General features: G+C 33.6%; 1 long non-coding RNA gene and 1 pseudogene across 2 annotated transcripts in view; both read left to right on the top strand.

The window, feature by feature from the left end:
• The first annotated feature begins 9,896 nt into the window (after nt 1–9,896).
• LOC145115541 (U-box domain-containing protein 19 pseudogene) lies at nt 9,897–12,240 on the top strand (annotated as a pseudogene).
• Nucleotides 12,241–13,929: 1,689 nt separating this feature from the next.
• LOC145117050 (uncharacterized) overlaps nt 13,930–16,066 on the top strand; it is a 2,408-nt gene continuing 271 nt past the window's right edge. Inside the window, exons 1-6 of one of the 2 annotated variants that reach the window (XR_013712470.1) lie at nt 13,930–14,353; nt 14,465–14,702; nt 14,839–14,920; nt 15,251–15,280; nt 15,751–15,796; nt 15,885–16,066. The exon at nt 15,885–16,066 is cut by the window's right edge and continues 271 nt beyond it. This is a non-coding gene — a long non-coding RNA (uncharacterized LOC145117050). Of the gene's footprint in view, nt 14,354–14,464; nt 14,703–14,838; nt 14,921–15,250; nt 15,281–15,503; nt 15,797–15,884 lie in introns of both variants that reach the window. The other variant, XR_013712471.1, reaches the window with a different exon arrangement.

The raw sequence follows: 16,066 nt of genomic DNA, 5'->3' as shown, positions 1-16,066 counted from the left end.
AATGGCAAAAAATTAATCTAAGCAACATTGGACTTAATGGATTAAGTCCTTAATGGGTTAAGTAGGAAACTTAACCCTAATCATCATTTTATGTGAAACCCTAATTTCACTTGGGTTTATTGTTGGGCCTTTCTATTGGGCCTTGATGATTGAATTATTATTGGGCCATCCAAAGTCAAGCAATTAGACTAGAATAATTAATGGGCTTTGAGGTAAGGCCCGTATGAGGAGTGGGGCCCAATTTGGAAAATTGGGCCATAGATGGGCTATAGTCTGGGCCTTAATGATTATATATGATGTTGGGCCTTAGAATAAGGTCATGTATAGGCTTGGGCCCAATTTGGAAAATTGGGCCATATGTTGGGCTTTAAGTCCTAGTCGACTTTGGGCCTATGAATTGGGCCTTGGGCTTGAATAAGCCAAGCTAGGGGTAATGTAGTAATTACCTAAAGCATGTACTTAGGTTATGTAGAGGAACCCAATTATTAATTGAGTAATGTTTTGATATTGACAGATCGGGAATCTGTGATCCAGCAGCTAGGGTTGAGTCTGCGGGACTTCAACAGTGTGAGGTGAGTTACCTTCCAGTAGCGGTGGGCCTAAGGCCACAATGCCGGCCCACCAACAGGGGTAGTTGGTAGATAATTGTCTTTGTGATAATTATCTTGGTATACTTATGTGATATGCTTATGAGATATGCTTATGAGATATGTTTATGTGATATGCTATGTGTGTCAGTGGTAGTAGCAGGGAATAGTTCTTCCGTGACTCGGTCGTTAGGATCGAAGGGTAGGTCAGTACCCCAGATATGCCTGACTGTATGATTATATCCTGTTATTATATGATAGTGGTAGGGGGGTGAAATAGTCTCCGGTTACCGGTTGAAAGATACCGATGGCGGATACCGGTTGAAAGATACCGATGGTATTATGTGGTATGTGGTATGATGGGGGAACACACTAAGCTTCGTGCTTACGGTTTAAAGTTTTGGTTTCAGGTACTCGTTTTCAAAGGAAAGGAGTCGGCTTGATCGCAGCGCATCACACTATGTTTTCCGCACATGAGATCTTTGGGATTACACTATGATATTATTTTATGCTAAAATGTTTTGGTTACTGACACTTTGGTTTGACACAAGATATTATTATTATGAATGTTTTTATACTGATGGTTTTATGTAATGACTTATTTAAAAATGAAATTTGTGGCCTTGAATTTTGGGATGTTACATCAGGTGTGGGGTGTCATCCTCGTATAGATCTATACACAAACCCCCGCTCTCCCTCCAAGAGACTCTGGTTATAACTACAGGCTACGATCATACACACAATAGGTGTCAACCGACATGTCTCACTAGGTCCTTAATCGAATTTTACGCGAAGAGAAGCATATAAAACTCATTCCGGGCTCAATGAACCATGTAAACGGCGACTAAGGTTCACTAAACACGTAAGTCATTTTCTGGCCCAAAAGGAACGAGATTATATAACATGGGCCTAAAATATATGTAAAAGGACAACTAAGGCCCATTTCACATGTAAGGTATTTATAGGCCCAAATTAGTATGCAAATAGTATCCAAGGTCCGGCGCGCATGTTAATGGGTCAATGAGGCCCAATAAACATATAAATAGTATTCAGGACCTATCAAACATGTAAATTGGCCACTAAGGCCCAATATCATGAAAATGATAAAATTAGCCCGTTTGTTATTGTTTTGCTATTATTAGTTCAATTATTTACTAAAATAGCATAAAAAGCCCACTTTTTGTAAAAATTGATATTCTTGGCCCATTAAGCCAAAAATTTACAATTAAGGCCCAATTTTAGTATAAATACATTTTTGGCCCCATTTTGGACAAAACTTGTATTTTAAGGCTAGTTTTTGTAAAAATAACATTTTTAACTCATTTTTGACAAAAATATCATTTTTGACAAAAATATCATTTTTGACTTGATTTTTGTGAAAATATACATTTTCGGCCCATTTATAGAAAATTTCATATTTTTGGCCCAAATGTTCATAATTTCGCAACTTGGCCCCTTTTTATCAAAAATTTACATTCTTGACACAACTTTCTTGAAAATGACAATTTAACCCACAAAAGACCAAAAATTTTCATTTTTGGGCCCAAAACCGTGAGAAGCCCAAATAAGGCCCATTTATAAATTTTTGGTCCCTATAAGGTTTCAAATGTCGAGTTTAACCATTGTTTAGCAAAAATTTCCTTTTGAACCACATAATAGTCGGGAGTTACATAAACAACCCATATTATGTCATTTTTGTCATTTTTAGCCCTTTTTATGAAGTTTTCTTAGATTCATGTATTTTTGATGTATTTTAAACCTTTTTCTTGTGATATATGTTGAAAGGAGTGTTATGTTATACCAATATCATCATCTTTTTAGTGGATATTTTAGTTCATGAAGTTTACAACACATAAACACATATGTAACCAAAGAAAACACACAAAATCATGCATACACACATAGATCTACACAAAACAACTTGTATTCTCCCCCAAACAAAGTAAAAATCGAAAATAGGGGGTATGAACTCACTTTGCTTTGATGTTTTCCGTTTTTGGTGATGAGATGAGGAGATCTCGGCCCTAGCAAGCTTCTTGAGGAGGTTTTCAAACTTAGGTGGTTCTAAGAAGCATGATTCACGAAAACATGGGTGTAAGAGGAGTGATTGATTTTAAAGATGAAGTATATCAACTTGGGTTTGTAAGATCTTACCACAATGTGAAGCTTGAAGTGATTCTCTTGATGATACTCCTTATACCCATGATTTTCTTGAGAGAAGAAGGGTTGAGTTTGAAATGAGAGAGAGGTTGGAGAGTAAGAGAGAGGCCGAGAGATAGAGTGAGAGATAAGAGAGAAAAGAAGTTGACTTTAGTAGAAGGTGATGTGAGAGTTGCATGGATACATGCTGTGACAACCCGGAACTCCTATCTTGTACATCTATTCAATTCTGTCAATATTAAACTCGTTTCTGTTGTCTTTTAGCACTGTTTAAGGGTTCGTTTAAGTGTTTTAAGCTTGAGTACAACAAAGGTTGAGGTTAGGGATGAGTTATCAAGTCGTAAAAGTAGCAAATCGGGCCATACACTCCTTTAGGAGGAGTGTACGGCCGTACACATGGGTGTACGGCCGTACACCCCCTCATGGCCGCACACTCACCCATATATATATATATGGGTAGATTCCTTTCCTTTCTTCTCTTGGCTGCACACTACTCCCTTCTCTCAAGCTTCATCAACCGTGAACCCTTCCAAGGCTTCAAACACGTGAGTATTCCATCCTTTATCTTTCTATACTTGAAGGACTTCTTGATTCAAGCCTTAGTTTATCAAATTCCATCATGTTCTTCACCCTTTGAAGGAGTACGACCGTACACCCCTTTGTACGGCCGTACACCTCCTTAAAGGCTCTCCAAAGTGAGAGTTTGGCCCCTAACTTCAAGTTGGACATGATCTTAGCCTTGATGCACCTTAAAGTCGACAACTTGGGCATAAACATGAAGAGTGTACGACCGCACACCCCTTTGTACGGCCACACACACACCTTAGGGTCGTACACCCACTTTGATGAACATTTCGGGCTTCAAACTTGCATTACAACCAAGCATGGGACCTAGAACACTTCCTTAATGCTTCTTAGGGCCTTGAAACACCTCAACATGCACACTTTTTCATGAGTGTACGGCCGTACACTCATGGGCCGCACACCCATGGCCGTACACACCCTTAGGGTGGCCGTACACCTCCCTCACTCAATCATATGTGATTTTAGCACTTAGTCCAAGTGTTTCCAAGTCCTTAGGGTGGTTTTCTATCATGTCTAAGTCGTGAAATACCCTAAATTGAATCATATATGTGTTATTACATGTTAAATAGGATCCAGTTGTGTTCGACATTTCACTTGACACTTAGCATCTCTCATCGATCCTTCATACAAATCACTCACTCGAGGTGAGTTCATACCCTTACGCTTTTACGATTTTTAAACGTTTTTAGGGGGGGAATACAAGCCAAACACAAATGCTTTTGTGAACTAATACAAAAGAACTTTTAACAAGTATAAAACTCATGCAATTGATTCATACAACGATTTTCATATATTTAGATATCTTATCCCTTTTGTACTATGTTGAGCATAAGGGACGTTTTCAACTTACCACCAAAATTGCATAGTTTTTCAGATTCAACATTCACATTATATATATATGTAAACTATAATAGGTATAGTTTGGGGTTTTTCAAATCATAACTTTTACGAATTCAGAGTTAATCACCACCAAACATATAAACTATGGCAGATTTAGTTTATGGTATTCTTTACTACCACGGCATGGCATGTAATAATATTTTAAGTATAATTATTACCGTATACTGCATCCAACGGATTCTAATACAAGAAAACACTTTAGAATTACATGTAAACTAGATTGTACAGCATTGTGAGGCTCTACTTCAAAACTGTACCCTTAGGGTACTGAATTAAATCCTATCCTAGTATAACCAGAGTCTCCTGGAGGGAGAGCGTGAGATTTGTGAATAGATCTATTCGGGATTGACAATCCCACACCTGAACTGCTAGCTACAGTTAGGCAGACATGCATAAGGTGACAAATGTCATTTAACCAACACTTGAAGACCGTTGTAAAGGTCTCTAGGTCATATCAAGCATGGTTATACGACTCACAATAAGTATAAACTAATCATTTGTTTACGGAATTTCACTCTTCAATGGTTTTATTTAAGTAATTAAACCTACTATACATACAGGTGTTAACCAGGGTTTTCACACTATATGATACTTACGTTACTGGTGGTAGCCAGGGATTTCATACAAGTACTTTCAAATATAAGAACAGAATTCAATAACGAACTTACAATGGGTCTTAGGGTTTAAGACTACTTTCATTACTTAAGAAAATATTGGATTTTCTTGGAAATATACAAACCTTTCTACAAACTTATAAAGAGATTTTGCTACATAACTTCGCTTATGAACTCACCAGCTTTATGCTGATACTCTTTCAAAACTGTTTGTATTCTCAGGAAATCAATAGACAGGTACCTCCTGGGATTTTGAGAAGTTGGAGCAACTAAAGTCATGTCTTTAAATTCTACTTTCATTTTTTGATGTATTTAAACAAGGCTTAAACAGATGTAAACCTTTTCGTATATGTATTCAATGTAATGGTTGAGTTTACTATGATTGCTATGATATAATGGTTGTGATACTATACATGACGTCATCCGCCCCCGAACGTTTCCGTCGTTCCGGTTTGGGGGTGTGACACATGCACTCTTGCATTAATATCCAATATGTATTAATGAGGTGTCACCCCATTTCCCTCCCATTTGATTTCCTTTTTTTTGTTGGTGTTGTTGTTTGGCCGAGAGAGAGGAAAGAGGAAAGGAAAAGAGGAGATTTGGGCCCTTTCTTGTCTTTGTTTGAGTTTATGAGGCCCAAAATAAATATTTTTTGGCCTTTTGGGCCTTTATGAGGGTTCACGGCCCAAAGAAGCCCAATGATGTAGTTTACGATCCATTAGGGCTTATGAAACTAGCTAGGGCCCATCATGGCCCATTAGAAAGAAGATGGATCATTCTAGGCCCATATGACCCAAAATACCTTAATTTCATGAATGTGGGTACAATTAGAGCCCAAATAGGGTTCCTAGGTCCAAAGTAGTCAAATTGAAAGTTTATTGGTCCATTATGCCCAATAAGAGAATCCTAGTCCATAATAATCTTGAACCGGGATTTTTAGGTTTTCAACCCATAGTTGAACATATGAGATGTATTGTATTAGGTTTTGAACTTTAATCAAGAGTTTGGATTCAAATGGATGATTTCATGTTAGCATATAGCATGGTATTCACTTAGAGTGCAAGTTTTTACAATAGCTGATGTTTACATGGGAATAGAATTTCCAAGCTGAAAATGCTAGTTGTGACAGTTAGATTACTCAATTTCACTTTTGTTTTTGCTAAAACCGTTAGGAGATATATCTTATATTGAGAGTACGTAAAGCTTTCATGACTAAGTTAGTTGTAGGTTTGAACAAGGACGGCAAAGGATTGTAGTAGAATCATGTGTTATTTTCTTATTGTAAAGGGCATCCTCCGTTTATAGGAGTTAGTAATAAGTATTATTATATTTTTTTCTCGTTTTTCCCTTTATATAAATTTACGAGGAACTGAACTAACTAATACGTGCTCGTTCGTTTTAGTTAACTCTGCAAATGAACAACACAAACAGATAAACAAACCATTTTCTTTGCTCATTTAACAAATTATCTTGTTTGTTTATGTTTTCGTGGACGTGTTAAACGAATATGAACAATCATAAACGAACAAACATAAACATATATGAATATAAATGAACAAATGTAAATGAATATATATTTCAAATCAATAACCGTAAAACTTAGTGTATTATATGAATATAAATGAACAAATGTAAATGAATATATAATTCAAATCAATAACCCTAAAACTTAGTCGTCACACTTAAGTATGATGTTTTTATACTTAACAATGTCACTCTTTATATTTTCTATGAAATCTAGAAGTTATAAAATCTTTAATCAATTTAGTAGTAGCACTAGACGCCACATTGATAGTATTATTATATTATAAGTGTATTATATTTAACCAGGTGATATAGACTTATCTTAATCAAGCTAAATTCAATGTCCTTTTGCGAGTGGTTTTGGACATACTCCATACTTGAGTATATTTGCAGATGAAAATATTGATTTTTCAAAGTATTATGGCAATTGTGTTCTCTTTACAGGTGGAAGATTATAGCAATGTGTTTCTTAATTGTAAGGTGACTACTCAAATTTTGGTAAAGGATGTCAAATGGTTGAATCGTCCATTTCCCGTTTTGATAATATTTTCGAGCTCTTGGCTTGGGTGGTTTCAGTTACTTTGAGACATGTAAAGAAGAAGGCTTTGCAAGTCATCGTGTTGACAACCACATGGAGAATTTGACAGTATCGAAATAATTTTATCTTTCAATGCCGAGCATGATGAGAAAGAGTCATATCTTTGAAAATATTTTTATTTACCCATCCGATTGTTTTTCGAATAGATTTAGCAAAAATAGTATCAACTAAGCTTTGTGGTTACAAAACCCTATGTTTTATGACTTTTTGTAATTGTTGTTCGCTTGTTTGTTGCTATCTTCTTGTTAGTTGGTGTTTATTTTTATAAAATCTTAGATCTTAAAAAAAGTAATATAATATATATTAATAATCGAGAATAAACGAATAAATATAAACCAACCAATGAACGTAATTACATAAATGAGTTGAATTGAATTACCAAAAAACTAGTTAAGTACAAAGGGGAATCATAATTATTTGGTGTGCAACTAGTGAACGCGTCTACATGTAAATAAAAATATCAATTGATTTTTTTTTATACTTTATTAGGAAGGTTCGAGAATTGTCGATCTTGCTAAACAAGTCAAATCAAGTTGTTTTGGCCATAAAGTGATGAAAGTATGAAACCTTCTTATTTTGTTTAACGAAGCATTAAACAAAAGCATGTGATTGTTGAGAAAAACGATTTTGCATAAAGTTGAAGGCATACTAAAATATGATTGAGATGTCAAAAGTTTGAGCCATTTATGCACATTGCATGCAAGGAAAACGTTTGAGTACAAAAGATTTGGTCTAATGTTTTCTGTTGTATCTAAGGACAAGACTTTAACAGTGGTCAACACCCACATACAACTCTTTTAAATTGGCTACCTTTCAATATTGTTTTGGTTAATTTAATAGAAAGAGTAGAATTGTCGATTTATGTTTTTTTCTTCAACACAAAAAGATTGCATTTCAAAATAATTAAAAAAAAACAGCGAGGAACTGTCAAGTGTACAATACAAAGAATATACAGAAACTAGAGAAAGCGCCAATCAATATATTTAGAACAAACAATGAACTTTGCATTTTTCAGGAACTTTAGAAACATCATTGATATAATTGAAGTTTAAGGTTCTTTTTGAGAAACAATCAGTCAGCTTATTATCGTAATTTAGTGTTTGGTATTATATCTTACGACATAAAAATGACTACACTTCATTTAAAAATTCTAAAATTACTAAATAAAATGCAAAACAAATTTATAAGGCAATTTTTACAAAATTTAACCGCTGAAGCTTACGTATGAAAATATTATGCATTAACTAGTAATAAATTATAGTTTGAGGACAATTCGTGTTTTTGCGCAATTTAAAATAAATAACAGCAACCTAAAAATTCAACAACCTCAGTTGACATTTTTATATAGTGTAGTAGTTTATTTGGAACTTTAATAACTGTTTTACATGTACTATTTATCTATCTATTTAAAGTAAATTAAAAAACCTATAAATTACGCATCAATTAAATTGTATTTAAAAAGATATAAAAACAAACATGAAAGAACTTAAGAACCTCTCATACTTTGGTTGTGATAGCGAAGGTGACTTGTTAATATTCAAAGTACCAAGTGTCAAGCCATAGGTTAAATGGCGTGCTTTTACAAATGCTTAAACGACACCTTATTATCTTAAATTAATTTAATTAGTTAAATATTAAAACAATAACAATAAAGTTTAGAATGATGAAATTACACGTCATCTCTTGAGTTGAGTTTAACATATCGATCCATGCCATTGCCTCCTTCCTGACGATTGCTTGCTTGGAGCTTGTCGTAGGCTTTTCCCCATTCTCAAAGCAACACGTCACTATCCCCTGTGCCACCTGTCCCTTTTAAAGTCGGCAATCCTTGGTCCCAGTTTTACCACAACTAAACTTTAGTGGGTGCATTCAATTTCACAGATATTTTAACATATTTTTTGGATAACAATATATACATATATATTGAAGAAAATATATCATATTGATTTTAGGTTTAGGGACCTTTTTCTCTAGCCTTATAGTAAAATAGTCGAATAAGAAATGATTTTTAGATAAAACATTGTATATTGTTAAACTGAATAAATTATTTCGATGAAAAGCGAAGTAATAATTTTACATTATATTTCATAATATTTATTTAATTTTAAGTAGAAATAGTTGGAAGGAAGAAAGATAAAAAAAACGTACAAGAAAAATGTTAATGTTTTAATATATATATATATATATATATATATATATCCATCAAGTTTTTCTCTAAATTTAATCAAAACAAATAATCGTATACAATTATATAGGTTAATTACTTAGCCTATAAACTTATTAAGTAAAAATGAAAGATTCTTACAACTCTGTGATATTTATAGATGTCAAAAAAATCAAACGAAACTGAATGATGTTTGGATTATTTAGTTTGGTTTATTTGATTTCAAGTAATTTGGTTTGATTAGTGGAATAAAAATAACTTTATTTGATTTGTTTTGTTTAAACTTTTGCGATTTTGTTTGACGGAATAAAAAATTCAATATATATTTTTTACCTTCTATTTTTCCAAATCAACGTCTTTATTCTAAATAGTTATAAGATAAACTTTTTACCTTCTAACTTATATTTATGTTACATATATTATTACATATTACACAAACATAAACATATAAATAGTTATAAGATAATCTTTTTAATATGTTACACAAATGTGTTAAAAATCAATTAAACCAACTAAATAAAACCTTGTCTCATAGACTTATACTTAAATCTCCATTAAAAAAAAAAAAAAAAAAAAAGAGAAATACCGACTGATTTCTAACCGTCCAATCTATTTCTCCGGCTTGATTCAAACACGTGTCATCAAGTGGGACGCCACTTGATTTCTCCCAAGTCCACGCAGCCATATCTTTAAACGCGCATACCTTTATGCCACGTTTCATGTACGATCCTCATCCTTCTATAAATCCCTCCAACCGTACTAACAATTCAAAAAGATAATTTCCACTATTTTTGGGTAACTCAAAAACCTTTCTTCATCATCATTCTCCATTCTCCGATGCTTAAACGATTTGATCACAACAGTCGCCGGATTCTCAAGTTTCCGGCGGTTCTTCCATGCCAAGATGTCAATCCAGTGACGCTTCTTCGCTCTCTCATCACTCTCTCCAACTGCATAACCAATTACCAGTCTGAACTCTTCGCCACGCAACGAAGAAACGTTCGTGAATCGGTTCGACAAATCGGGATTCTCTCGATGTTCTTCGGTGAAATTATGGAGCAAGATGTTTCATGTTTACCGGATCCTGCTGTGCTCTGTTTCTCCGAACTTCATCATTCCTTCCAGAAGATTCTATTTCTATTTGAAGATTGTACACGAAGTGGAGCTAGGGTTTTTATTTTGATGAAGTCTCACTTTGTAGCGACGCAGTTTTTGACATTGATACGAGCGGTTGCTACAGCGCTTGATATTCTTCCGTTGAATTCGATCAAAGTGTCTACTGAGATGAAAGAATTGGTGGAGATGCTTGCGAAGCAAGCAAGAAGGGCGAAAATGGAGGTTGATCCGGATGATGATTACGCCATGAGACGAGTCATGTTGATTTTAAACCAGTTTGAGAACAGGTTCGAACCTGATCCGATTATTATCAAGCGAGTTCTTTATTATCTAGGTATTAATAGCTGGAGTGAGTGTCACAGAGAAATTAGGTTTTTGGATGAAGAGATTAGTTTAGTATCATTAGAAAATAACGAAAGAGATATCCATCTATTAAGTACTTTAGCTGGATTCATGAGGTATTGCCGGGGAGTTCTGTTTGAAAACTCTATTCTAGAAAATACCGACGATCAATCCGCCGGAAGATCAAATCTGGAAATCCTCAGCTGCTTAAACCCAGAAGATTTCCGGTGCCCGATATCTCTAGAACTGATGATAGATCCAGTGACTGTTTCTACCGGTCAGACTTATGATCGTGTTTCAATCGAGAAATGGCTGAAATCCGGCAACCTTATCTGTCCAAAAACTGGGGAAAAACTAGCAACAACAGAGCTTGTCCCTAATTTGAATCTCCGGAAAGTTATTCAGCAGTACTGCATCGATCATGGAGTTTCAATTACAAAATTTCAAAAACAAACACGTGATATTTCTTCAACGATCCTCCCTGGTAGTCCGTCATCAGCCGAAGCGATCAAGTTCCTCAGTGAATATCTGGTAAGAAGATTACGTAACGGAACAGATAAACAGAAAAGCACAGCAGCTTATGAAATCCGATTACTTGCGAAATCAAACATTTATAATCGGTTTTGTTTGATCGGAGCCGGAGCAATTCCTCTTCTGTTAACTCGGCTTTCGTCATCTGATTCAACTATCCAAGAGAACGCAATTGCAGCTTTACTCAAGCTTTCAAAGCATTCAAACGGAAAAAAGGTAATCATCAACAACAGTGGACTAAATTCAATCCTTGAAGTTTTAAAAAACGGATCCAAACAAGAATCTAAACAAATAGCAGCTGCAACAATCTTCTACTTATCATCTGTTCAAGCAAATCAGAAACTCATCGGAGAAATCCCAGACGCCATTCCAGCTTTGATCGAACAAATCAAAACAGGAACTTCATGTGGTAAAAAGAATTCATTAGCAGCTCTATTCGGGATTCTCCTCTACCCTAGAAACCACCGAACCGCACTCTCATCCGGAATCGTTCCACTACTATCCAACCTCATTTCTTGTTCGGATAAACCGGAAATCATCACAGATTCATTAGCAGTTCTAGCGACATTAGCTGAAAGCTTTGATGGATCTGACACAATCATGAACGCTTCATCTTTACCACTTATCATCAAAACTCTCCAAACATCGCCTTCACGAGCAGCAAAAGAGTACTGTGTATCGATCTTGTTGGCTTTATGCAACAATATGGGAGTCGAAGTGATTGCTATTTTGGCCAATAATGCGAATTTGATCGGATTCTTGTACACGATGTCCACAAATGGGGGTTCACAGGCCGGAAAAAAAGCTCGATCATTAATTCAGGTCATGCATAGGTTCCATGAGACCAGTAGTTCAGGTATGGTGGCTAATTGGGATTCATCTAGAATTGCAACAATTCATTCATGTTAGATTAGATCTTTTTTTAATATAATTTTTTTTATAGAAGCTCATATTTTTGAAGGAGCTAATAATTATTACACACACCTGTATAATATATACCTATATTATATACTATCGTGATGTAAAATTTATAGTAGCAAAAATTATACACTTGGAGTTGTAAATATATTGAAAGATACAGTAAGTGATTAATTTTGAAAGACTGAAACTTTTTGTAAATTTCTTTGATTTACTTGTATATTATTGTTATGATTATTTTTAAATGTTGTATATTATTTTGATCGGTGAGTGTTATTTAGGTTAAAGAAAGAACTTGGTGATAATAATCAAATTAGAAATTAACAAATATAGAGAGATTATTATCCTTTGAAACGTGACTATAACATTAATATGATGGATATGTTTTAGGCCATAAATAACGAAATTTTGAATAGATAAATACTTGACAACGACATCCATATTGATATTGGTCAAAAATATGATTCCCGATTTTTCAAAATCATGATTATTTCAGGGTTAATATCGTAAACTCAATTATTTGAGTATGAATTTTAGTTTATTATAAAATTTATATTGTTAAAGTCCTTCCTCGCCTTATTTCCCGAGCATCATTTATGTGGATAAAGGAGTGTTATTGTTCTCCAAAAGTATAAAAAGAGAAATGGCCTTTGCTTACTTTTTTTTTTACATATTATTGACAAACACGGGTTTCAATTTTGATGCATAATTGGGTTCATTTACGAAATACGAATTGCAACAAATCATTCATGTTCGATTAGATCAGCCATTTTATATATGTTTTTTTGTAAGTTTTGACTTTTCATAGCTAAGCATTATATATATATATATATATATATATATATATATATATATATATATATATATAGACACACTTGTTTAATATATCTGTTGTAACGTAGGATTTGTAGCATAACAAGTGTCAAGTGATGCACCTTCTTTATATATATATATATATATATATATATATATATATATATATATATATATATATATATATATATATATATATATATATATATATAAAGAGAGAGAGATAGAGAGAGAGGTTCAAATGTTTCTTATATCTATTGTGTGTTAGAATGCACCAATAATAATTTAGTATTAATTATATGTATATTAAATACTATTCATACTTATAACTCATTTTTATGGAAACTAATTAAATTCATCATTAATGCCAACAACAATATTTTTTTCAGAATGAATTCATATCTACAAGAATGAGAGTGTATTCCAGCAGAATGAGAGTGTATTCTAGTAGAATACTCTCGTTCTTCATATTCAATGCAACGTTATTGTATTTTAAGTGAGTGAGTCCTGAAACAAAATACGAACTCATATATAAATCTAGATGCGAATTCATTCTGAAAGAATGTTATTGCTGACATTAATGACGGATTTAATTAGTATCCATAAAAAGAGAATTATAATTATGGATATCATTTAATATACATATAATTATGGAAATCATTTAATATCTATATTTATTTAATTAAATAATTATTTAATTTACTAAATTCCTATTGGTGCATTCTAGCACACAATAAATACAAGAAACAAAATAACCTAGCCCTATATATATATATATATATATATATATATATATATATATATATATATATATAAGCATTTAGCCTCAAATGCTGAATTTTAAGATGTACAAGGTTTAATACAATTTGTACAACCAATTTATGCATTGAAATCTTAAAGGTTTTTGAATTAGTATTCCGTCATTTGTGGACCTTTATCTCGAGTTTGACCCAACCCTTGCCCATATCTCGGTTGCATACCATGAATAGAGGAGATATTGTTAATTTACCGCACAAACAGGAAGAATTATAAATAAAGTGATCTTAACCATCTCTCTGCAAACCATGATCTCTATCCCTTTCTCTATACAAACCCTGGCCGTCACCACAATTTAACGGCTTCATTACCTCCACTGAAATAGTTGGTCTACTACTTGTTAAAAATTACCACTTGCTGACTAAGTCACCATCAATTGCAGCCTTGAAGTCGCCGACCTCCATAACCACCACATTCAAGATAATTGATCTGAAGCAAAAGGGTGTGGCCTTTTCATCTTTGGGACCTACACTGAGGAAACTTCAACAAAATCAGTTACCGTATGAGGTTTTGAATATAATTCTCTCTCTCTCTCTCTCTTTCTCTCTCTCTCTCTCTCTAGAAGTGAATCTGGTTCCACTCACCGCCATCGTTTACCCTTGCCACGCCACCATTGAACCACCAACGTTGCTCTATCCTTCTCATCATTTGACCTTGATTTCAATTTTCGAAGCTCTATCGTCAGGTACCATTTCTTACCATCGATCACCACTTCCCCTTGATTTCATCTCATCTCTTTGTTTTTTTTAGGTATTAAGTTGACTTGCAGGTATTCTAACATACGTTTCGTTTTCAGCATTTCAGGTTGTTTTCATTCCAGGTTTAAGAATTTCTGTGAAGTAGTACTGATGCATCCATATAGGAAAAGGTTTTTCAGGAAACTCAATCACTGATTTCAAAATGTCATCTCTAACTAACAGGTTATCTTTTTGATGTTTCAATTTTTAGGATCTATATGTTTGAAAGGCTGAACAGAAGTAGGTTATGAGAAGTTTTTTATGACTAATGACTTCAGGAGCTCCACCAAACATCAGGTTACTTTTTCTGTTAACTGACACCAACAATTTAGATCTTCAATATTTTCTCACAAATGAGCCCTAAGTATTTTTGGGTTCGATTTTCTGGTTTTTTTTATGACAATCGTTTCATGCTAAGTTTTATGTGTTTCAGATCTATGTCCTTTTGTGGCTTCCTTAATCGAGATAATGCTCTGACTTTGCGTTGATGGCAATTCTACAACTCATGATACCATGTAAGTGTTCTTTGATCTATTAAGTTAAAACCCATTTTATTGAAATTGATGATATATATGTTGAAGTGTTGGGATATTTTCTTATATGAAGTGCTTCTGTGATTATAATATCAATATTAGTTGTAGTTGTATTGCAAGTAACAATTTTTACTCAAACTCAAACAATGCTTGGATACAGCTATAGGTTCTAAGAGAAATTACAACTCAAGAACATCAGGAGATAATTTTAGTGGTTTGTATATAGATTCCTACACCTGACTTAAGCAACAAAAGTTGGAAACCTTACTGATCTCTTATGTTTTTTTTCCTTCTTTCTTTGATTCTTTTCAGTCAAAGAAACAATGGAAGGCTAATGGAGAGGTGAGACTTTCTTTTATATTTCAAAGTGTTCTTGATTATGACATATATAGCCATTGTAATTTGCTTTTACTTGATACAAACTATTGATTGACAATGGCTTGGACATGTTAGTGTATAAATTTGCAGAACAGGCTTGGCAAACGACTCTTTTTGTGATGAAATTACCTATCTCTTATTTTTAAATCTATGTTAGTTTTTCTAAATATTTTATATGAATTTGTAGGTCACATTCAATTTTCAAGTCCCCCAAATCCATACAAATTGTAAATTATCACAAATAAGATAAAAGGCAAGATACTAAAAAGGTTCAGGCTACGAAGGTCAACTTATTTATGAAAACTATTGAAGATTTAAATGATATATACCCTTGAATTACTTCTCTCTGTTGCACGAGAGTAGAAAATCTGACCCCAATTCAGGAAGGAGTAGAGCTTTGCAATTCTAACATATATCTTTTATCATTTTTTCAGGTTGTATTTATCTGGATACAAGTTAAAAATTATCAGATGCGTGTTGGTATGCTTATTTTGGTTTCTTTCATATTTATGCTTGTGTCTTTATTCTGGTAAACCTCTCATATGTGTATTATGTAATATTTGTGTAGGCTAATCTATTGGAAGTTGGACTTGAGCTTTAAATATGCTTCCATATGCATTTGTAAAGCCCATTGAAGCATATAAATCCAGTGAAGTGTGAATGTGGATGCAAAAGTACTTGGATTATAGAAAAGCAAATGAAATATAGAGGTCATGAGGGGATATATATGTCTGGTTACAAATGATCTAT

Source organism: Lactuca virosa, chromosome 5 (genome assembly GCF_052849685.1).
Source record: "Lactuca virosa cultivar CGN04683 chromosome 5, Lactuca_virosa_CGN04683_v6, whole genome shotgun sequence".
In the NCBI taxonomy this organism is placed as follows: Eukaryota; Viridiplantae; Streptophyta; class Magnoliopsida; order Asterales; family Asteraceae; genus Lactuca; species Lactuca virosa.
Note: the sequence above shows the minus strand (reverse complement) of the source record. Positions and strands in the feature narration are given on the sequence as shown.